Source organism: Hylaeus anthracinus, unplaced genomic scaffold (assembly GCF_026225885.1).
Source record: "Hylaeus anthracinus isolate JK02 unplaced genomic scaffold, UHH_iyHylAnth1.0_haploid 11989, whole genome shotgun sequence".
Classification (NCBI taxonomy): Eukaryota; Metazoa; Arthropoda; class Insecta; order Hymenoptera; family Colletidae; genus Hylaeus; species Hylaeus anthracinus.
Window position 1 is genome coordinate 15,716,465 of NW_026534337.1, and position 24,754 is coordinate 15,741,218.

At 45.3% G+C, this 24,754-nt stretch overlaps 1 protein-coding gene across 4 annotated transcripts in view; it reads left to right on the forward strand.

The window, feature by feature from the left end:
- The window catches only part of LOC128887495 (zeta-sarcoglycan), a 137,713-nt gene that overhangs the window by 28,746 nt on the left and 84,213 nt on the right, over window positions 1–24,754 (forward strand). Inside the window, exons 1-2 of one of the 4 annotated variants that reach the window (XM_054143474.1) lie at window positions 6,727–6,745; window positions 17,967–18,031. The exons of 2 other annotated variants lie outside the window; for them this stretch is intronic. The gene's annotated coding sequence lies outside the window, so the exon portion shown is untranslated. Of the gene's footprint in view, window positions 1–6,726; window positions 6,746–9,738; window positions 9,989–17,966; window positions 18,032–24,754 lie in introns of those variants that run through there. One more of the 4 variants, XM_054143472.1, reaches the window with a different exon arrangement.

Here is a 24,754-nt window from a genome sequence, read left to right on the forward strand (position 1 = left end):
TCGCGACGGGTATATTATTCAACCTTCTCGTATTGTCGACGAATATACGTGCATCGCGGTGACGCCTATCGTAAGATATAAAAACGGATTCTGTGCTCCCGTTTTCTTTTGTCAATGTGTTTAAGTAACCATGTTTTGCACCGATTAAGCTAGGTGTAAAAAGCGCGAAAACCTCTGCTTGTTTCGCTGTAAAATTAATGCCAGAATGGACGTTCAAAAACTCTTTTAATGTAAACGCGCAAAACCCCTGGTAAAAGGTCCATTTGTAGCAAAAAAGGAATTTAAAAACGTGGAAAACTGTCGTTCTTTTCCTCTTTTATTTGCTATAAATTGTAAATTACGCTAGTCGTTGTAAACAAAAATTGTTGAATTCGTGAAACGTTACGGTGCTTTGAACGTGTGAAATCGAATTTCCATAATTTGTAAACTCATGGCAGAACTTTGTCGCGTTACAAGAAGTAGGCCTGATATCGCGTTTCATTTGCCCTCGGAGTATCGGTAGTCCCAGCAAGGCTGTGTCAGATATTCACTTGGATTATTTCCATAGAAAGCTGAATGTGTCAGGCGAAGGATTACGGCAAAACAGCTACAGGCTTCTCGTATCGTAGGGTCCCCTGACACCGAACTACCGTTGGCAGATAGGGGAATCAAACAATTGCCGCGAATTAGTGGCGAGCGAATCGGCGACGAGACAATGGATCGCGCGACTACCACCGCTGTCGACCGCGCACAAAAGAGAGACGCAGGACAGGAAAAATATGTAACTTGTTGACACGGTTAATCCCCGCGGGCCAGCATGTGATTATGCAGTCAAATGAGATTGTGGCATATGCATGAACCTGGCCCTACACAGCTCCCTTCGTGCCAGCACCCGGCCCTCTCGATTTCTCCCCCTGCGCGATCTCCCAATGCTGGTTCCATTCTCTCGGCCCTGCCTTGCCCTCTCTCCGTCTACCCTTTACCGGTCGTTTGCGATTCGGGGATGCTTTCTTCCCCGCGAACTCTTAACGACGCACTCAGGTGTCGTTAGGACGGTGACGATCTATGTCTCGGCCCTCTCCACTTTCGAAGGATTCTCATGGTTAAGTTCGCCCTGTTAAGTTCTAAGTAGTTCGAAACGAGGACTGGCTACAGGATCGCAAGAGTTCATTATTGCGTCAAGTTGGCGCGCGCTCGAATGAAGTTGCAGCCGGGGAATCGTATTATTCTCGTGTTTACACGGGAAACATTCGGAGTTTGCGTGCTCGGTGCGTCTCGAGTTCGACTATCTTGGACGCTAACGTGGCGCGGATGTGTTTTTAGAAGATGTCACGATCTCGTCGTCACAAGATGATCTATCGGTTCGTTAACCTCTCCGCTGTTCGCTCGAATAATTTTCTATGAAGCCCATGACCTGTCTCGATACGTCGACGACAAACGCAAACTCCGATCGTGGCTACGCGATCCTGTTTTATCTCATGGGCGGTTCAATTACGGCTAATACCGAGATTTCGTCGAGTCAACGGTGGGACATAACGAATAGGATTTCCATCCTGCGCCGCGGTATCGGCGGAGCCGATTGGCCCGTGTTTTCCTCGAGACTTCGTTCGGGGAAACAAAGGTAAACCATGATTTATAAGATGTAGCGGGAACGTGAATTCCGGCAATAGTGTTCGAGGAATGTAGACGTGGAGGAGAATGAAGGAAACGCCGCGAGAGGAAAATCACATTCGTGTACAAGAGATTCGGAGGGAGCGAATGTACGATACGGGGAGAGACTTGTCGTCCCGCGGTTTCATTACGGTGATGTATCATTGCGTCGGATTCACGTTCTTGCCTATCACGTACCCTCGTACGTCTACGCGTGTACTTTTGTTTGTGAAATATGTTATTTTATATTTATGTCCTTGCTGCTTCATAATTCATAGGATGTTTGCGTACAGGGTCGGACCGAAGAAGTTGATAAAACTTGGTAACCCCAGGGGTAAAAAGAAGTCATGTTTCGATAAAGGGCACGTAATTTGAATCGTAGGTACATCTTAAAGTTTCGAAAAGAAATTTAGTTGCTTCGTTTGTGCGAAAAGGAAAGTTCGTGAGAACAACCAGATATAGAAATAATCGATTTCGGTTTCTGCAATCGTGTACGTCATGCTCTCATTCTAGCGATATATTTTAGGAAAGGTCGTTCGATTGATATCATATATAGGTAGAATTCGGTGCTGTAAACCCCTCGCAGATGTACTAGATTATTTTTTAGACGACTGGCATTTGACTTGGCTGGTCGGAGTGCGCGTCATAGAGCATGACATATGTATGTCTGCGATGTTGTGGCATTGTGTAATAATACACCATGCTAGTAGGTCGTCCCATAAGTACATACCTGATGCAGCTCCTGTCAGTATCTCTGCAAGGTAGAAAGCAGATAGTCAAACATCCATTAGATTTTAAGATTGAAAATCTTTTTATTTTCGAACAGCCGAAATTCACGTCTCGTTTGATGGTGAAAAATGTTGCGAGGTGATGAAATAGATGGGTACAGAATAAATATGTCCCGTTACACAACTTGAAAAGTTGAGGGAGAGTGCGATGAAAATGCTGCGAGGCAATGAAATTGGTGGGTAGTAACAAAATAACCTTATCAAATATTAACAGCTGTCACTTGTCTTTCAATCTCGCCAACTCTCGCGTGCGCGCGGAGTCTGTAAATTTTGCGGCCCGTTTATTATTTTTAGCTTTTATTTCTGTGCCAACCCTCGAACAATAGACAATCGGAAAACAAATATATTTCGCCTTCTGGAAAGTGAAAAATAGAAGCGAAAATTTAGGGGATGACCCTTCAATTTTGTCTATCGATTGCACAGTCCTCGGAAAGACCACGTTACTAGTGGATCGACTTAGTATATAGTGCGAGACGGGTGGGAATATAGCATTGTAATAAACTTAAACGGTTTGATTTTACGATTGTTCGTTGGATTCTTAATTGGGGCAGCAGAGCGGTGTTGTCGTTTCGTGTTCCTAGATCCTCGCCAGCTCGGAAATCGAAACTTTGCCCGCTGTGTCTTTGTTCGTGGAAACGCCGGCAATTTTGGGAATTCCTCTCGAGCGAGGAGGAGTATACCGAACGAGCAAGAACTTGGCGGGATTCTAACCGACCGACACGACGCGAGCCGCATTATCTAGCCAAGCGAGTCTAAAGTCTTCGAGAGCCAAGACGATTCCTGCTGCCGATGACTTCGGGATTTCTGAACGGCGCCTTTAGTATCCATTGGCCAACCGGTTTCTTGGAGGGATTCGATCGATCGATGGTTCATCGAAAACCCCTTCATCCGAGTGGGATCGAATTTCTTGTCTCGGGTCAACTCTCGTTGTTCCCGGTCATGAATCATCGTGTTGCATCGGAAGTTCGATAACTCCGTGTCATTTACGGCGATTGACCCTAAAGATCGTAGATCTATCAACCTAAATGAAGAAATCTGCCACGTTCTACGTTGCTTACCTTGTATATATTAATTTTTGTTGTATTTTACAAATGAACCTGTAAAAGGTTGAAATTATGAGAAAACGAGACGTGGAATACACTTAAGAAACTTTGACCACTTCACCGGACTAGAACGTGCGAAGAGCGGCGAGTATTTAACGCGATGAAATGCAAACAATTTCAGCAGAGAAGTTTAATCGGTGCGCGATCGGTCTTGATTACATCGATCGATATGTTCCAACGATCGGAGCAACGCTAGCACGATACATTTTCACCGTTTCCAACGCACTTACAAATCGATACTACGCAGCCAACAATTACGGGCGTTGGTCTTATTTTCTTTTACGAGCCACCCTTGTACATCGCTGCTCGACGAATCTTCCGACGAAGAGTACATTACGCGTGGCAATTTTGTTAAATTAGGAAGCCGCGAACGCTTGATTAGCAGTCAGGAATGAAAACGACAATCTCGGGCGTAAAGCCGCGACGTACGAAGCCAAGAGTACTAGAGCTGAGACCAACCTCTATGACGGTGAATACGCGCATATAGAAAGGGGAGAAGGTTGGTCTGGTATCCTACTCGAAGAGAATACCAATAGCGGTTTAATCCGTGGTACCTATCCCCGGCTAGTAAATTTACGGTCAGTATCCAAGTGTTATTATGTCGACTGCTCGATTGTACAATGCACGAGTATAGACTGCGTGGAAATTTACGGTGCCTCGCGGATACGCCGGCATTGTTTTGGCCCCCCCCACCCCGATCTCTCGTTTTATGTTTCTATTTTTATTATATTTTCGTGCACCCCAGCTCGACCGAGCTGGTATTTGCCACTTGTGCGATCTGGATGCGTATCGGAGAACAAGATTGGTTAGATGATTCCGAGAGAGAGCGTGCTACATCGAATTCCAAAAAACAAGTCTCCATTGGGAATGGAAATTTGTTTTCTCCCTTGGCTGCCTTTTCTATCAATCCATTTGTCCCTTGACCCCTTTTCTGGCTGTACGATCGTATTCCGACGATGTTCGTGCGCCTACGCACTATACGTAATTTCTTTCGGAATGTCGACAATTTCCCTCGTGTTGTCACTTTATGTGCGCGTACGATTTGTTGAAATTCATAGAACCTGGAGTGAACAACGGTGGGAAAAATACGCGGGTGAGAAGCTGGATCATCCCCCTGGAGACGGAGTCATTTCGTACATAGAACCTTTAACCCCGAGGGCAAGGATGTACGCGGGCGATATATCGGCGCACCAGTTTACATCGCGATCCGCAAACGATGCGCATTACTTATGCAACGAGGTGTTTCGTCTTTTTCATTTGCTCAGGGCTCGCGTTTGCCCTGCTAAAGCCACGTCGCGTCTACTTTTCGCCGACCAAGTGAATTTCGCTGGTTACGAAACTGTTTTTCCTCCTGCGAGGGGAAATATGTTTGCAAATACGGGAACTAGTCGTCGCAGGCAGGAAAAAGGTACCTTTCGAGTCGAACGGCGAATGCTTTCCACGATCCGTTTCCTCGGGCGATCCTGCGAAGTTGAACGAGTTTACAAAGCTTCCGACACCGGTAAAATAAAGGAACAATTGAGTTGCAACTGCGCTATGTCTGTTTGTGGATCCTCTCGTAATGTGTACAGATGTGGATAAAGCCGCTACTTGCCTCGAATTTTCTTCACATTCGAAAATGGAGATCGACACGCGCTATACTATTGACGCGAAAATAATCAATATCGGATAAGATCGTAGATAACCGTGGATAGATGTCCCAAGAATCGCGTTCAATCGTTTCTTTAAACTTTCGAGATCGACGTTCCAAAGCACAACGTAATTTGTTCCCAATTTCACAACGAAAAGAAACGCGCGGAGCGTGCAAAACGCTCGGACAGCAAGGATAAATTAGGTGGTTGAATAATATATAAACGTTCGCGAAGTAATAAAGCGATATCGCTCTCGTGCTACGAACTTGCCAGTCGATTTCGTGAAAATCGATTATCGATATATCGCCTTGCGAGACTTCTCCCTCTTCCAGCCAACTTTCTGTTCCTCCATCCTTCTCTGTCACCAGTTTTTTTTTTTTTTTTCTTTTACCTGATAGCTTCTTGCTTTCTCTTATTTGATCTTTCTTCTACTCGATAACGTCACTAGTACGTGTGCATACCGTGATAGTGCTGGAGTGATCGTCGCCTTCGCGAGTCGAAGGTGCAGTTAAATAACGAAAAAGTGTTCCTACTCGTTACATATCGGGGACAATAATGTCTGACGGAAGTTGAATTTACACGTGGAGGGTCCTCTTTAGTCGCGACAATAGTTTTTCGATTCACGGCGATCGTTCGGAGCACGTTGGGTTGTAAACGAGTGTACAGATCCTAAGGCGTTTCGGGGGACAAAAAGTATGCGAGAGTTTACTGCTGATGGAGTAGCGCATTCTTCGATTTCGGGTTTACGGTCAAACGACGAAGAGGCAACGCCAACGTTGCTCTCTTCGCATCTTCGGCCCTGCACGCTCGCCATTTCTCAAATGCTACCATTCTTCTCGCGCTGCGACGTTGTATCGCGAGCGAGCACATAAAGTCTGTTTTCATGATATTCCAATACACGAAATGAACTGAAAAGAATTGCGATAGTTTTCGCAAGGAAAGAACGGCCAGTGCGTTATTTCTTGCACCTTTCCAACTCTCGATCTCCCTGCCTCCTAACGCGTGTATATTTCTCGTTGCACGTGAGCTGTCTCCGATTCCTTCAGCGGCAATTGCATTGCGTTGTTCGGCAATTGTTGGCGTATATCGCGGAAAAATGTTCGAATCGACACGAAAAGCTATCTGTCATTGGAAAAGTTTCTCCGTTAACCTGGTGGTAAATTCCTACGAAATTACTCGTTTTTGGAGGCTAGACGTGACGACGCGTTGTTTCGCGAAGACCGACAGTCTCCGACTGGCCGATATTCTTTTTCAAATAGTTTTCGTTGCTACCGGTAGGTGGGAACGAATGTTCGATAAGTGTATCGTGTAATCGTTAATTTTATCGATGTTGGCGTGCAATTGACGCCCATGGTAAGCCGCGCCAGCTTGGCAATAATTTGGCGATGGAAACTGTGCCGTCGCGTCGTGCCAACATCGTCGCCATCCGGCCGATGCTAGCGGAGGCGTCGATTTTACACAAACTCGTGTATGGTATAAACGGTGAAATATTAAACGACGACAACGAGTACAAGAGCGGGCGCAAAGTACGTTTGATGTAGTTCCGCCATTAGCAGCGAGTAACATTCAACGCTTCAATGATGCCACGAGTGACGTGAGTTACTTATAATACAAGGGAAGGTAGAGAACCCAGAAATACGAAAAATGTTGAAATTTTGCGTGGAATTAGAGTACATCGTCCCTAACACAATATTATTTTTCGTTGTAATTATAATAAGGTCCGAAGGGATGAAATTACCCTTCAAATATTAAAGTTGGAGATATCTTGAGAAGAGACATGTTTTTGAATACAGTTACGTAAACGCGAACAAAAGATGAAACTTTAGTTTGAACCTTTATACGATATTTCTGTGATGTACCATAATTCTGCAGCTATTTAGAATGAAAAGAAAAAAAAATTGTTCTCTCCGAGAGGTAAATTCACCTCTCAAACCGTGTTACACCGCAAGCGTGAAATGGTTTTGCGTTAAGAATAAACTACCTTCGCTGCGCACGATGTTTCAACATTTTCGAAATTTTTGGATTCGCGAACGTCCCTTGTTAGCGACGTGTATCAACGTAGAACAAGAGACCACCGACGAATTCGCCCGAAGAGTTCTCGGGCACGAAAGGAATCCACCGAACTAGTTTTTCTCGAATAAAGATTCGTTCTTCTACTTTTCTTTTCTCCGTATATATATGAGCGGGGAAGATACCGGTCATTCGGTTTTTACGATGTTTTTGATTGATTTCCGAGTGGCCTTCTTTTCTCTGCCCCCGTACGACGGAGACTACGCGCCACCAACTTTTCCTCCTGTTCTTTTATTTATACGATTGCCCTCGATATCACGACGATGTATTTATGAATTTAATAACGCGCCGTGTTTTATGGGCGTCGATGTTAAAGGTACAAAAGAACGTCAAAACGGAATGAAATTAAATGGAAAAAAATACAAATAGCAGTCGCAGCCTCCGTTGACCGATTTTAACGGGCGACGTAACGGCTGAGCAAGCGCGTAAACTTAAAAATTTTAACGCGTCCCGGCGCTCCGCGTCCCCGTTGACCCGTCCAGAGTTTAGAATAGCTGGACGTAAAAAGCGTCAGGTTCTCGGTGGCGACTCGGTCAATAATTGTGCTTCCGTCGATGGCGGCCTGCTGGCATCCGGTTATTCGAGCGGCGGGAAAAGTCAAGTCCCACCGCGGGGTGATTAACGCGGTTAATTTGTTGCAATTTGACCCGACTAGCAGCACCCTCGATCCAGGACGATACCCTTCGTCCTCTCTCTCTCTCTCTCTCTCTCCTATATTCCTCTCCCACTTCTTCCTCTTCGTTTCCCTATCCCCTTGCAACGTCCATTCTAGTCGGTCCGCGTGTTCGTAAATAATTTACGAGTTGTAATTGTAATTTCGCATCGGTTTCTGGCCCCCTAATGCCATGTTACGCTATGACGTGCGACGGCTCTCGAACACCGAACATTCGAGCCACCTCAAGATCGACTGTATGCATTCTTAAATAATCGGGTGACCGGTCGTCGATCGGGAGAATAAAAAGTTCGCCTAGAAGTATGAGAATGACAGGAGCAAATGTACGATTGAATAGAATTCAATATAGGTTCGATTATACGGAGAAGAACCGACGATCCTGGAAGAGCACCGGGTCAATGAGTCGAACTCTGTCCTTCCATTTAAGTGCTTCCTTGAGTCATGGAGACAATGGACAAACATAGTTGTAGAAAACTCACCAGCACGGGAATATTGGATTTCGTGTTGTATATTGCTGAATTAAAGATCGCTATGCAGAGAGATGAAAGGTATGGTGTTTTGTAAATTGTGTTCGATTTCGTCAGGACAACAACGACCGGTGTTCTTCTCTCGCGAAGGATAACGTTAAAGATTGGAAGTTTGCTCCCGAAGTTGTTCCTCGTCTTGGACGGTGCATCGAGGAAAAAAGTTTTCCTCTCGTCGAGTTTTACGCTCAAGTATTTATTATCTTTTTATTAGCATCCCTGGGGTTTATCGCGACGGGGGGAGGGGGAGAGGGGGGGGGGGGACGTACGATATAAAAACGCCACGTTTAATAACGGCGTTGTCGGTGAATATCAAGTACATTCCGCGGAGCTCCGGTAAATATTTTGCGAAGAGGAGAGATCCAAAGCGCAAATAGTACTGCTCAGTTTCGTGGACGCGTCGATCGAAGACGCAGAAACACGCGTGTCGATGCGAGATTTCTTGAACGTTGCTCGACCATGATATCGGCGAATCCACCGTTGGATCTCTAATTGCGAAACATTAATCCCTGCGTTCCAATTCCTTACGTTGAAACCTAGTCAGAGGCAGTATCCCTTGGGAATCTCTTCCCGAGACTTCGGTCGACGATGGTGGATTCGAAGTATGTAGTACGATCTTAGGATGTACGCGTTGAATAAGGTGGAGAGTTTGGTCGTAGAACGAAGACAGTAGGAAGGTGGAATCTTCTCACGTAGCCTGAAAGAGAAAGAGACAGGGTCGTGGAGACGTTCGCAAGAAGAGCAGGATCTCACTCTCATCTTCGGCATTCCTTCTCGTATAAAATTAACTATCAAAACGTGCTTTCCCGTCCTTTTATCTTTCAACTAAATACCTGGCCTTTTCGTTATTAATAACGATACCTACGCCGTAATAAAAGTACGTGCATTATCTCAAAGCGGAATTCATGAAATCGTTTTTATAATAAATTTCACGGCGCAATCTCGAGTATTTAATATTGCACTTCTGTAACAAACACTTGCCCGTCCAGGTGATGATACGTATAATTTCGCAATACAATTTAGCAACAGTGCGTTTTAGCTTCTGATGTTATTTTTATGCTTCCCGTTAATTTTACCTCTGGTAAGAAAGATTCGGCAACCGACGCATTTCGAACGATCCGAAGTTTTGCGGAAATAAAGTGCCTATCGGTGATCTTTCATATTTTATCGCACGATCTAAATCCGTTGCGCTTTATTTTTGCAACCTTTCAAATTTGTCGGAATGAATCGAGACAGCTTCGTCTTTCTTCCGAGCCAACTGATTTGCCGAAACGACTCGCGTTATATAGCTGTTTGTTCTTTTTTGCTTTTTCATACCAGTTCTGACTCGCAAACGCCCTTTGGAAGTAAGGAACGATCCTTAACGTGTAACTCAAAACCTCGTGCGTGAGCTTAAGGAACAACCCGGACGAAGACAGCCGCTTAATCCGTTTAATCCGGCTTACGAGAATACTACTGGTATCGTGAGCCCCTGCTTCGCATTACTTATAGCGCTATCCGGCCGTTTGAAAATTCGCTACCAACCGAGCACTTCCGGTTGCTTCTGCGGAAGGAGGAACAACGGAACAAGGTAACACGACTCCATGTTCTTTTATCGATCAACCACATTTTACCAAATAGTCACACGTGCACTATAGGATAGTGAATATTCACGAATAATGCAACCCCCGAAATTTGTACGTAGTCGAGGCATGATCGTTATCTGTTTAACACTTTTCGTGCCGGACCGATTTTTGAAGACTTTCCGGTCAGGTTGCGTGGGTCGTATACGACCCACGCTTTTACGATTAAATAAACTTGTTTTTAAAAGGTTGTCAATTTTAATATGCATTAGATAATAAAGCAATAGCACGGAAAGTGTTAAAGAAAAATTACCCTCTAATTATTTGATAGTCATTCGTTGAGTGACGAATGACACGTCCCACGAACATCGATACGGTATTAAAATGTAGGCGAGCGTTCAATTTCGTACGTGTTTCCGGCGCGATTAGCGTTCTCTCCGTAATCATTGCGAGAGTCGATGCTCCATCCAACGTGCGAAGGTATTTAATGCAAATGGCTGACGTCCAATATCAAGAGTAAAACGCTGGCTTCTTTGACCAGCAAAGAGCGTCGAGGCCCCATCTAACCTGGGGAGGCGAGGCGATTCGATCGGTCGTGGATTCGAGATCCACAGGTTCAGGTGTCGTAAAGCTTAGAGCTAGCAAGCCCGTAAGATAGGCATTAGCATGCATAGGTTGGTCCGTCGCATTTAGCAAACTCATCCCACCGGCATGCCGTTCTCTTCTCGGTCTCTTGGCCTGTTCGGCAGGCCGGTCGACTTCTCGGCTACGGTACCAAAGTAACTTCGCTCGAGCGAGGCGCGCAAACTAGGGGGATGAGTTCCAGCGTGCGCCTCCACTCGTGACACAGAGCACCGACTGACTTTCCTCCCTTTTTGCTCTCGTCCAACCTGGCCGGTTACTCGCTCAAGTATGCATAAATTTCACGCTCGTACAGTAACGAGTGTCGTCTGTTTCCATTCTTGACTCACTCGGCGGAATACTCTCCCTCTCTCGCTGTTTACTAAATGATTCAATATTTCGAAAGACCTCGCGCTAATTTCTTACATCGTCGGAGTTATTTTTTTATATCGCCGCTGTTATTTTCGGACGATATAAAGTCTTGCGAGGTTTCGCGCGCATCGTCTCATTTTAAGCACATTTTTCAAGAAAATGTTGCAGCGACGTAAACGACGCTTTTCGTATTGGTCCTTTTTTCCAAGTTTCTCGTAACTGTCATGAGCTAACGGAAGATCGCACCTCCTCTGCTTTCACGGCTTATCAAACTCGTTCTTTCACTGGAATCTTTAATAGAAGAACGATCATCTTGCAATCTTCTTTTCTCGGGTTTATTAGTTTCTACTGCCGAATCGAACAAAAGTCGAGCGGAGACCACGTTATTTTATTTATTAATTTAGAATCGTTGATTTCATCGATCGGTCGTTCCATTAATGAAACAGAATTCGAATAAATCGTGCTTTGGTATCGTATTTCAGCGTTCAACGCGGTGAACGACAGAGGAAATAAAACAGAAGGCAGCGCAGACGTGCGGTCGCTATAAATCAGAACTGCCGCCGATAAATCATGAAATTTCTTTTCTCCTTGTTTGGCGCCCGATGTATATATATCCCACCGGATGTCGTCTAGCGAGTTATTCGCGACATCGATCGTGAATATTCGAGTGGTGGGAACCGGCAGCTCATTGGGCTCCAGGAAATGTAGTCGGGTAACATGTGCAAGATAATCCGAAACTGTTCCCGGTGGTGCCGTCTTAACCCAATTTCTCCAGCGTCTATACTTGCGTCGGACCGGTTATTCGCCATTTCGGTTCCATCCTTCCTTATATCCTTTCTCCATTCTCCGCGTGCTCGGCTACTTAATAACTACAGGGCTGCTGATGCAGTTCGACTCGTGTGCGGTTTTATCTAGCGGTTCGCGCGAACCTCCGACGGTTAACTTCCGCGTTATGAATCTTCGGCGGTCAACCGCTCATTAGCCGACCCCGTACGTGCCCATTCTTTCCACTTTCCCCAAATACTACTGCTAACGGATGTACAGCGATAACGATACACTCTGTAATTCTGGAAGTGACTCCAAAAGCTCTTTCTGGCACGACCTGCACGACTGAGTATAAAATACAAAAAGAAAGTTATTCTTCGTCTTATGATTCACGACTCGCGATATAAATAAAATTTTGTCACCGCAAATCTATTCATATCACTTTCAGAATACCTTTTAGTAACTATCGAAACCCTTGCGTCATTTTCCAAATATCGAGGAAGAATTAATAAAATTTCATCATTGCAACCAAGATGTTATACCTGTAACGCGCGACATTCCGCGCATCTACTTCTTTTTTTCATTCCTTGAAACGATTTTCGGAGACTAGGTTAATTGTCAGAGGTACAAAGTTTTGCAATTGTTGCGGGTGGGCGTGATATAAGGAACGAGACGTTATTAGGCAGTTATGGGTCCCCATAGGCGCATAGGTGCGTGTTCCAGTAAGTTGGGACGTGTGGTTGTTGTTCTTACGATGGTGTACGTGCTCACGGTTGCCGTACACGCGAAGCTAAGCTACTATGCTAATAACGGCTCGGTTCCGAGTGGACCTCGTACACAGAATCGCACTCGCGTGACAAACTTCAAGGCTGAATAATTTTGCTATTAACATTTTCGTGCCAATTCGAGACCATCTTCGCCGCCTACCTTTAACGGCGAGCAACCACTTGTTTCAACGCCCGCGACACGTCGAGATTTTCTTTACGATCGATGGAGTCCTGATTAATTTCTAACGGGAAATAATGTTCGTCGAAATGAAGCCTGTTTAAAGCCGTCTCTAGGCATTTTTTTAAAACGAGGACCGTCGAACTTGAGCGAATTCCGTATTTCAAGTTTAGAGAGTAATTATGCGTACAAGCGATTAAATAATCCACTGACAGAGGGAAGTTACCCGCGAGGAACTGGGTTTCGTCGTTCCCCGGGCTGTTTTTTGGACTCGTCATCTCCTCTCGAGCACTCGTGAGCCTTCTGTTCCGGAGTTTCTTCAAGTTGCCGGAAAAGTTTTGAAAATAATTTGTTCAATCCTCTCTGTGTTTCACTCCTTTAAATCGAAGACAGGACAACAAAGAATGTCGCAAAAGAATGACAAGTTTGGACAATCTCGACTTTCACAGTAACGGCTTCGCGATTACTTAAAGTCGAAAATCGTAGTCAACTTACAGATGCATTCAACAGTGGAACCTAATGGAATTTTTGTTTCCATTCGTTATTTGCAAATAAACGTCACCGATAGAAACGGTTAGCCATTAGTCCAGTTCGATAAGGTGATGGATCGACAGTGACGAATGCGAACGCTCGATCGACGGAAATATTCGCGATCGGAAATTCTCACTTCCGGTCGACTAATCCTCTTCCGTCGAAGATAGCGTCGGCTGTTACGTAATTCGCCCGAGAATGACGAAGTTCTCCGCAAGTTTTTGCCTTTGTGCGATCCTTTAACTGCTCGCGATAATTCCACGAGGCTCTTCTTGGCGTTTAGTGCTCCGCAAACCATGTTCTCGGCTGCGATTCGTAGCTCTCGCGACATTAAATATTAATCGCCTTTGGAGATTTTTAAGGGGCCGAGCAGCCCTCGAAGTCCGGTATTTGCCCTGGGTCAGCTTACATTTGAAGATCCTGCTACTCGGAACGTTTCAATTTCCGTTCGCGGAAACGAATAAATACCCGCCGTATTAAGTCCGAGAAGAACGAAATTTGCGTTTCTCCTCTTCTTGTTCTCTCGAGCCGCGTCATCTCGATTTCCTGCCATTTTTAGTACTTTCGCCTTATCAGCATGCACCGTAAACTCTCCGCGGTTGCCTGTACACTTTCGGATCTTTGTAAATCAAGAGTAGAGTAGCGATTAAAGAATTCAACGTTTTCCGCGCACAAGCAATTTCAACCGTTCTTTGAGCGATGAACACAGATATTTGAAAAAACGGACATTTCAGCCGTAAGTTCGTTGAATTGTTTCTCGCCTTTGACGTTGACCGGCTCCCGTCCTAGTTGCTTACGTTCTCTTGAACGAAAAAGAAAAAAAACAAAGGTAAAAAAGGATTTACTAACGGTCATGCATAAGCGGGCAAGTCGGACTTGGTCGTAATTAAGGCAATTACCAGACTCTCGACCGTGGAAAGCTGATGCGAGCTTAAGTACTTTCTCCTATATACCACCTACATGCCTTACAATGTCGCAATTACGCGAACTAACCGCGTAAACTGCTACTATTAAAATGTCGGCAGTTGGTTTGACGCGAATGTACGCGTTGTCGCGATTGTGATTCGTTGAAGAAACGGTTCGCGACTTATCGGGCTTATCAGGCGCGTTCCAGCTAATGATACGTGTAACGTATACAATTTCTTTATTAAATGATTTCTATTTCGATTTGTCGACCGCCGTGCTTGATAACGATGTCGGTAATAGCACACGGCTCTGCGCCGGGCTAAGAATGTAAATTAATTACGACGCTTACTGGGCTAGGAGGTTCCATTTAGCGGTGCGCGTATTTCTGTTCTGCTCCTCCAGATCGGGACATGAATTTGTAAAATTAATCGCTATTTGTACCGCGGGTGGTGGAGCGGTAACGCGGGCTGCAGACACGCGGAGCGGCGTGGAGCAGCCAGTAACGAGGTAATTGCTAAAGTTTATCTCGGAGAAGACAGCAAAAATTAATTACAGGGAGATAGCTCGACGTTTGCGCTTCAACATCGTCTTACTTTCTCCTTGCGTACGCATTATAATCCATGGTGGAGATGGTTTAACTTCCCCCATGAACGTTCGACCCTCGTAGTTCCGTGACAGCGTCAAAGAGAAACGCCAGCAGCAATTTCGCGAGAAAAACGTTCCTCGCGGACTACCGTGGAAATGATTCAGCCGGAAAATTTGTTCGGCCGTTGAAATACGTCGCGATTCGTCGGTGAAGAGTGGGATACGTGCTCGATATAACTGACGTAAATTTCATTTATAATACATAGATAAGAGTTGTTCACGATGTCTTAATACATCACGAACCGATAGATAGACGGACTCTGAAATAAAAATTTTAGAGTTAATTATGACCTAGATCGGCCAACTGTTCCATCGTGGAACGTTTCGACGGCGTTCCACGTCATCAAAGGTCTTGCGGACTATTTAAGGCACGCGTATCGCACTCGCGTTGACTCGTAAAATTGGCGAAGTTCATCTTTGCCTGACCGTGCAACGGATGTTAATTATGAGCTCCGGATAACGAGACGCTTATATTTCAACGCCCTTTGCGTGTTCCCTTGTCTCTCACTATCGCGTACGTTGTACGCATTACTTTCGAAACTACTTTCCGACCTTCTCGTTTTTATACCGTCTTTGTCTTGTCTCAATGCGTGGTATATCCGTTGTCTTTGTCTTCGCTTGTGCCTCTAAGCCGTCTATTCTCCCTCTATTCTCTCTCGCTCTTTCCCCGGTCCTCATTTCCTCTCGCAGATGTATGCTCGCATGCACCTTTTTTCGCTTCCCTTTTAGCGGCGCTGCCGGTCCTTCTTTGTACTTCTCTCCCCCATCGCCGCTGGCATTATTTCCATCGCTTATTTCCGCACGAACAACCGCCGGGTTGACGCAAAGAGAGAGCGGCTAGAAAAATAATAGAGACGCGGTGCAACCCTCTCAGTGTCTAGAGCAAAGACGACGCGACGCAATGATTACGCGTAATTACGCATCTCCTCGAGTAAGATTACTTTTCCCTATTATAGACATTACGTTTGCCCCCCTTCCCCCAACGGGGAACGCGAACATCGATGGTAAATGACTGATATTCGAAATGGTGTCCTCATTCGGCTCAAGGTCAACGTTGTTAACGTTCAACTGTGTTCATTACAATGGCGCGTAATGGGCCGCGATAATACGAAACGTGTCGACGGTGAACTACATAGATTTAAAAACGGAATTCTTTTACGTTGATTGTGAATTTTTAAACGAGACGACGTTACTTTCGACGCTACCCCTTTCGTTCGTTTTTCGGTGATTCGTTGGTTTATTAGTCCATCGTTACGGCGCTATTGAATCATTCGAGCAATTAACATCGACAATTGGCAATCTGGCTTATCGAGTTGTTATCTCCAGGTCGTATAATTGTTTTCGTTTGCGACTCCACGCACATCCGTGACAACGTTAAATTACGATCGGTATACTTTTGTGACGTAATTATATTAAATACATTTACTTGTATTTCAATTAGCAGAGGCACAACTAATTATTGCACGTTGCTGGTTGCGGTAGGAATCGCGTTTAATACTGGATGGCGAATCGATAATTAAATGTCCACTGTAACGATGTTGTCTATTTTCGTTTTGTACATACTACTATTTATACGACCGATTACACCTGTTTTCGACGATATATTACTTTCGTTCAAGTTTATAAATCGCGAGGGGGAAAACATATCGCTGAACCGGATCGCTGAGTATGTATTCGAATTTGGATTCTGTTTCGCGTGGAACACGAGCGTACTTTTATACGCGTTCGTGCTCCTAGAGAACTGGAGGTACGCAGGACCAAGTCGAGATACAGACTCGAAACTTACCACGTATTGCTTTTCTTTTACAAGCTATCGAATGGTCCACCGCAAGACGTATTTGTATTTGGGGGCATAGTTGACACCCTTTCCCTTAAATTAATTGAGTTACAAGTGACGACGTGCCGCAAAATTTTCTTGCACGATCGACCGGTCACGACAAAATTTGCCTCGTTTGCGGGAATTTCGACGTCGCTTTGCACGTATTAACTATTCGTTAGTAGCGTGGTTCGTTCGTAGCCTCATTAGCGAGCGCTACGTACGTACAAGCGCGCGCGGTGGCGAATTACCGAGTACTCGCAGCTGTAATACAAATTGCATGAAAACTGCAACTGCTAGACGCGCTTTGCAACCGGCACTTTGTCCGTCGGGCGACGAAACACCGATGCTCGACACGGTGAACGTTATCCACGAGTAAGTTAACGACTCGCTCGAAAAATTTACATACCAGTCGATTTTTCCGACCAACGCCGCGACGACTGCTCTAGAAATTGCTGGCCCGACCGATCCACGAGTCGGTCGCTGGATTCCCGTGAAATGGAAATCGGATTACCATCTCAGTTTGCTTAACGCTAACTTACCGTGGCGTACGTTTGACAACGGCAGGCGACAACCAGTTGATTTCTTCTCTCGGGGCGCAATTAATAAGCCCGTGGTTCTGCACGACCGATGTCACACGCAACGTCGAATCTCCGCGCGGTACGTGTCGCACGATAATAGAGGATAAACGCGTACGAACGACAGTTTTATCTCGCGCGAGCATCGAGTAGCGTTAATACGTCGAGCCATTGAAACGATGGCCTTTGAATCTTGAATGTTCCATTCGAAAAGACTTTTCTTTGCTAAACCATTTAGCTTTTACCTCGAAGAGCAGAAATGGTCGGCAAGTAGTCCGGATAGGAGGAAAAGAGAGTCGCAAAAGGCACGGTGGTGGTGTACCTTCGTGGAAAAAGAGCTTTCGCTCGAAAGAACTCAAACCTTCGAGCTCATTTTGGCTCGTCCTATCTTTTAGCTTTCTACAGGTTGCTTGGTTGGGAGTATAGAGGCATGCGATAATGCTTTAGAGGTTCGAATCTTTTGTACATCCAGGTACAGTTAAATACTGGCTCTTTGATTTCGAAACGCACAGCTGACGTGTCAAAGCAACAACTCCCACGGTTCGGAAGATAGGCAAATACACAGGGGCATCGAAAAAAAAAAACTCAGGAGTACAGATTGGTCAATTTATAATGGTAATCCTGAATAGAAAGAAAATGAAAGTACATCCCGTAGCAAAACATTCCAATGTTTAGTAACGTTTCGCACCAAATAGTTGCACGGACAAACCGCTCTTCGTTAATTTAATTAAAATCCAAATACAGAAACAACCTGAAAATAAAATTCATGTTCTCCGTCGCTAACTACATTTTTTCTTTCTGTTTCAGGTAAGGGATGAAAACTTAACGCACACCAACGCGCGACTGGTTTCCAATTAAATTCCTTGTCACAGGTATTTATCAAAAGTTCTCATTGTCAACAAAAGAGATCACGGTTGGAACAGGCATATAGCATATAACTTCTGTCTAACGAATCGTCATAGCGGTTAATCGTGCGAAAAGAGTCGAGCAGAGCAGCACGCGAAAAGGTATCGCGTTCTTAACATGGTTGCGGCAAGTGTTCTGCAACGGCACAACTTCTGGCAGCGGTAGTACACCGACGGGAGGCTCAGGCACGAGCCCAAGGTGTCGGTTGTTTGGCCAGGAAGGTATTAGGTGCTATCTATCGCTCGTGTGGGAGTTTGTCGAGGAGGCCTCTGTATGTTTCCTCAAAGTATGTATCCTAGAGTCTATGTGCGGTTGCGTCGGTGTTATCGTGTGTACTTGGCCAGGATTCGGGGTGCTGGTCGGGATCCTTGGACGTGGCGCTTAGGTGTGCGTGATTGGCGAACGGGTTTCCCGCGCACGTGCGCTTTCGCACACGTAGACGCACGCACGTGTGGCGAGGGTCGGTCGCAATTTCCCCGTCGTCGTTGTGTACATCGATAGCGGGCTACAGTGGCAGGACTGTGTTATAGCCAGACCGACGTACGCTGTACTCGTGGTTGTGTGCAGAATCTACCCCGTAGATGCACGTACAGATATATAAAGGCGGCAGTGCCAAGCGGTTAACCTATCTGGTGGGGCGTGAATAGAGTGTGCCATGGCAGCTACACGATGTTGGACAGCACCTCTCGCTCGCCGACACGAAGACGGAAGGGGATCGCTGAAAAGAGGCAGAACGCGGGTAGATTTCTTCGGAAGCTCCCCTATGGAGAACAATCGTCGTCGAGTTACGAATTCGCACAGTGGGGTAATGGCCTCGAAAAGCTAGCCCATAGGAGGTAGTTAGACGTTAACAAGTATCTAGTACACGCTTTTCGCTCCAACATTGCAAGTATATTTTTATCGCATTTTTCCTTTTCTTCGCCTATCGTACTCGACTTAAAAATTCTACGCGCGATGTAAAATCCAAGCACGCTAAAACGAACCGAGCCGTGCAGCGAATCAAACGAAATCGAAAACTGTGCAAGACTGACCTCCACTTTATATTCTGCGTCGTGAGCGCTGATGCAAGCCTTGCCATCGCGTTCCTTGCCTCGCTTCACCTTCCGCCAGCAAGATCTCCTCCCCCATCGACCGAAACTGCGCCAGCCAAACGTAAACCGACTCCGATCCTCATCACTCTCCAGTTTGTTCGCGGCGTTTTATTCGCGTGCTACGGGAACTGCACGAACAGACAGCTGAATCAGACATTGTTATACATCGCTGGTGTGGCCAGTTGTAAACGTCTTGTCCGAACAACACCAGGAGCATCGAAACGTGAGCGCTTTCCGAGAAGTTTCTCGCTTCCCGAACTCGAGCGAATCCGCGCGCGTTGATTCCAACCGCGTGTTTGATATCCATATTATCAGTATTATAACGATACAAGAAAATATGGTATGCGGAATAGGGATCCAATTTGTTCTCAAGTCCATTCTATCAAACATAAAAAGAATATGACCATAAAAATCGATATCATTACCCCTGGAATTAATATCGTACGGTGGATTATCTATGAAACGATTCGGCGTTTGTGCGGAGCCGATCGCGCTATACGGTTCAGCAACGGCTTTCCGAGTTGGATTCGAACGGCGATATCGTGCACGGTAAAGGTTGGTAAAATGTAACGATTCCGGGTTTGCATTAAAGCTCTCGAGAGAAAAGTGAAACGAACGTGGTCAGTTTCCCATTGCTGCCGGATAGGGAGGATAGTTTATCGTCGGTCGCTTTGAGAGGAAAATAGACACGCGTCAACGTATCCGGCCGCGTAATACTGATCAGAGATCGAATGGCCGCGTTTAGGTGAGCGTCAAATTAATCGCAGGCCGCGCTTCGCGTTTGCCGAAAATCCATTATACCGCTATATTCCGTGGCACTGGCTCTCGCGTTCCGGTTAACGGTTCGCAAAAAAAAGAGAGAACAAAAAAAAAAGAAAAAAAGAAACGGAACGACCGTGGAAAACACTCACGAATAATGCCGCGATGCGAAATGCACGGTTCACTGCGCATAATTACGAGTGCACGACACGCCGGGTACCCGGGTTCTGGAATTATTGCAGAAGGAAAAATAGCTCGACCGCGGTATACCTGAACGAGAGAGGCAGAAACGCGCCAAAGACGCGACAGTTGAGAAGGATAGAGGATCGCGGGGAGCTAAGGGAGAGAGACCAAGAAAAATAATAATATTCGGGGCATTGAATCCCCGAACAATTACCCCCGGAGTACTCGAGGGACCCAACTATTTACATCTAATAACAACAGCTCGTCCTCTACATTTTTCAGCTTGCATTTGATAATCGTCGTTCTGTTACGACGATACTTTTCTTCACAATTCATTCAGTCTTCTTTCGTATCACCGTCTTTCGATGGTATTTAGAGGGAACGTTTTATCTTCCACGATGTTTTGCCGCATTTTGTAGTTTGCCGAATCGTATACATCGTACTATAACAATTACAAAGTATCGTCCAACGCTGGCTGAATTAAAGTGGAACGTTAGCGAAAGCGATACATTTTGTAGGTGGTTTCGCATTTATTCGTATCGCTGTCGTTAGCGGTGGATTTATAGCAGCGAGTATAAAAGTCTTTGTGCAATGACAAGCTGCAAAAAAAAAAAAAAACGGAGATATCGCGTGATTGCGATGGATAAAGTTTCGCTGTAGGGTGTAAAAAAAAAAAAAATGGGAAAAACATCGTTCAGGATAGAGAGCGATAAATAAACAAACAAGGAACTCCCTGTCACCCGAAAAAAAGGTCCGTGCCAATGACAGTTTTGACGTGGGATCGAGTATTCAATAATCCGTTGCTATTAAACGGCGAAAGCTGAAAATGAATACGCGGAGCTTTCCCCTCCGCGATAGCTTTGTTGCCTCTCGAAGCTTGCCTCGAGTAACACGCACTCCTATCGCTCGAAACATCCAAATATGAACGCCAAAAGTGTACTCGAAATATCGAGTTTCGACAATTTATTTCTACTTGATAAGCGTTAATTTGTAACGCCATACTTGGATTGGTTCTTCTGCTTAAACGATTGTGTTAACATTTTCGATACTCGACTTTTCATTTGCAATTACTCGATCGCCGCCGTGAACGAATTTATTCCATCGAATCAGCGTTGAACGCGGTTTTACTCGAATGAAGAGCGTGACAATGAGAAATAATATTGAATTTTTGATTCGAAGGGAAAGAGAGAAAAAGTCTCGTAACGCACATAGAAAGTTTTATCGCGAAATTGATTACGTTCCCATCAAGAGAATTTGTTTAAAGATGAAACATTATTTACTAATTGAATATTTAATGTTTCCGAGTGAATTTTCAGTGTTCCTTTTATTACTCTTCTAAAAATGAGAAATTTGTTAATTGCCATATAATGGAGAATAAAACATCGGTACGAAATGTTTACTTTCCGGTTTGTTGGATCGCAGAACATTCCCATTGACCAACGTTTTCTCGTAGAAGTTCGTTCTTGTCCTGACGAAACGTCGAACGTTCCTACGCGTTCCTCGTCGTTTTCTCGATAATCGGCATGGTAGTCTGACTCGTTGACCGACGATTTTCTCACCTCGTAATCTCCTTTGGTTTTGGGGAAATCGCAGCGTTCTGACGGCGGTTACCGTGGCTCTAGACGGAGAGTGAGAAATTAGCGAAGGTTTAACAGTGGCCACAGCGTGGCGCCCCGCGCTCTAAGTGATCATGGATTAGCTGCACGAGGAAATCTAGCACCGCGGGGATGGCAGTACAGGGGTTGCTTGGCAAAACCATGCGCCAGCCAACTAATTACTATGGCACGGGCCACCAACGGTGGTTGGAGCTGGTCCGCCGGCTTCAGTCATGATCGTTACGGCCATCCGGCTACGGAGGGCGAAATTCCCGGCGTCTGCCAGCTCGCCGCCAACCCCGAAGTCAATGATGGTGTACTTGCGCTCATTATGGAATGTGTACCTAATGGAAGAAGTTTAAATCGCCGTTACGCCCGTGTACGAACGACCGAATCAATTCCCTGGCATCTGAAACTGTGTTCGCCGTGTGCCCAGATGGAAAAAATACTTTGCTCGTTCCGTGCTGCTGTGTCTGACTAAGCGAACTCTCCGTAACTGACGCACAGCGAATAATTCGATTTCAACTTTTGACCAAATCACTTTATTTTAACCAAATAAAATGCTTTCGGAAACGGCGCAACGGAATCAATTCGTCGGTCGATTCGCAATTTAATTAAATTACTAACAAACATATCTGGAAACCAAACGTTTACCACAGATACTGTTGAAGCCTGGCGAATCTATCCAATTAAATCGCGTGTTTCTTAAAAGCAATAAACACCGAATGAACGTAGGAGGCAGATATATAACCAGTAGCTAAAAGTTTATGAAAAATAACGTCTAGCTTGCACGCCGTACGACTTTTTTACAGAATTTTCAGAGCGAAGAATCTCCTCATTTTTTCTCTGATTTTTCCCTGGAAATATTTACCTACCGCAAACTCTCTCGAGAGCTCTTAGTTTATGTTATTTCGATCTAAAGTTTCGCGACTCCGATAGGAAGAGTATCATTCGTACCGACTGCGCGTGAAATAAAAATAAAGCTTTCGTCGCAGTTATTTAACGACGGCATTTGCTCGTAAATGCGTTTCAAGTTTCGAAGTACGATCATGGACTGAATCGAGAGTGTGCAATCTCGACTCGAGAGAGCAAGAGTCGGAGGCGGTCGAGCCGAAGAGAAAGATTATCGTCGCTTACTCGAAGAGGACGGAAAATGACTAGCAGGGTGCTAATTAACCAGTTCCGAGAACCCTTCGCTCTCCGACACGAAGGCCTCTTCTCAAAAGATGTTTACGCCATGAGAGAAGATGCTTTAATCGAGTTGAAGAGACGAGTCGAGTAACCCAATTAACTTTCTCTTCCGTTACTTCTACGCTGTCGGCGCGCTCTGGCATCGTCCGCTCCTCTTTCCGCGAGCGCGAGCGCGCGTCTCGTGCGTTCTTCTTCGTGTTGGTGATTTCCACAGTATGTTTGCGTTGTGCCGCGAGTATAAACGTCAACCGACTCCGCGCACTTCGAAAGGGCTTTCGCGCCAAGGGAAAAACATTTTCCATCGTTACAGAGCTACCTTGAATTCCCTGAGAGGAAGATTTCACTTGACGCTGACGCAACCAGTGACGGGGATAATTAATTTTCATAATTGAAGTCTGTACCCTTCCGGCGTGGTAACTATCTACTGCACTATTCCACGGGAAGAAATTCAAAACAGTCTTTCATGCTTTCTACTCTGGAGGTATCGCGCCAAGCGTATTTATCCAACCTTTGCGTTAATTGGTCTTGGATCGGTACGGAAATGAATAGCGAAAGGTTTAGATGATTTTAATTATTACCGCCTGTGCAACGTACAAACCGACTTTAATTAACACTCTCGGAAGAAATTCGCGAATTAAATCAAAAAGAAGGAAAAAAAGTGCACGACTCGCAGAAAAACCTTTCACGAAGCTAAAGAAGAATGCTGTAATTATAAGTCCTTCTGGAATTTTCAGGGCGGAATGTTTTTTCCGTATCAGCGTGCTCGTTCGACTTTCAGCCGGTGAGCACCGTCGAGGTGAGCTTTTTCAAAAAAAAAAAAAAAAAAAAAAAAAGTTTACTGCACACGCCTTCCCCTCAACACACAGTGTCGTTAATGAATACCAACGGTCCGTGTTCGCGATGTTCTCGCTACAGGTTCATAAACGTCACGTCGGTGCAGTACAATTTCGCCGTCACGATTTCAGTTACATTTGTAGCCGCAGATCGTCAGAATGCATGCTAAAATGAAACGCAACAGTCCCCGAAATCTGCGAAAAATTCAGTTCTTTTTTTTTAAACGCGTTTAAACTTCTACGAGAGCACCGCGAGACTTTGTCGATTGGTTTAAGGATCGCTAAACGCTGCAAATACGCTAACGCATTTAACCTAAACTGTTACCGTCACGTTACGAGTATCCCCGATAAACCGAAAAACTAAACGTAATCTCAAAGCTTTTACAAGTACAAGTACGTTTTCTTCGTTTCCGTTTGACGTTTTCTTTCGTGTAATTGTTCACACTTTGCATCGCAAAGGGTTCCCTTTATTTTACGTCGTCCTCCCTTTGTTCGAGCAATCTCTAGCAATTTGTCTGCAACGGATAACAGACTTTACGAAAACACATCGAATTACTTCTTTTGCCTGGCTCGTGGGGGTGTACCTTACATCGAAGAACTCGAGCAATGCGAGATTCACGCGTGACTGGCGTACAGCCCGCGCGTGCCCACTCGAAACTTTTCTTCGTCTCGTCGGCATCATAAGCGTCGGTCTGCACACCTTGCGCGTAATTTTTTCGCACTCGGAGACCGTTCAACTTCTTTCGAGGAGACTAAGACTCGGTTCCGTTTCGTGCAAATTTCTTTTCGCGTACGGTCGAATGTCAGCAAAGCTTGGGCGAATCGTTCCGCCATCAGACACTAGGTACACTACGTCCAGAATGATTCTGGTAGAATTGCCTTAAAGTTGGGAAGGTTTTTTTGCAAAATTCCCGCGCTGTCGTTGAAGACAATCGCCCATTAGCAGTAAACCAGCGAGTCTCGATAACGCGCCGTCATCCGCGAATACGAAACTGCCTAGGGAGCTCGATACTTGCCCGTAAATCGAAATTATTACT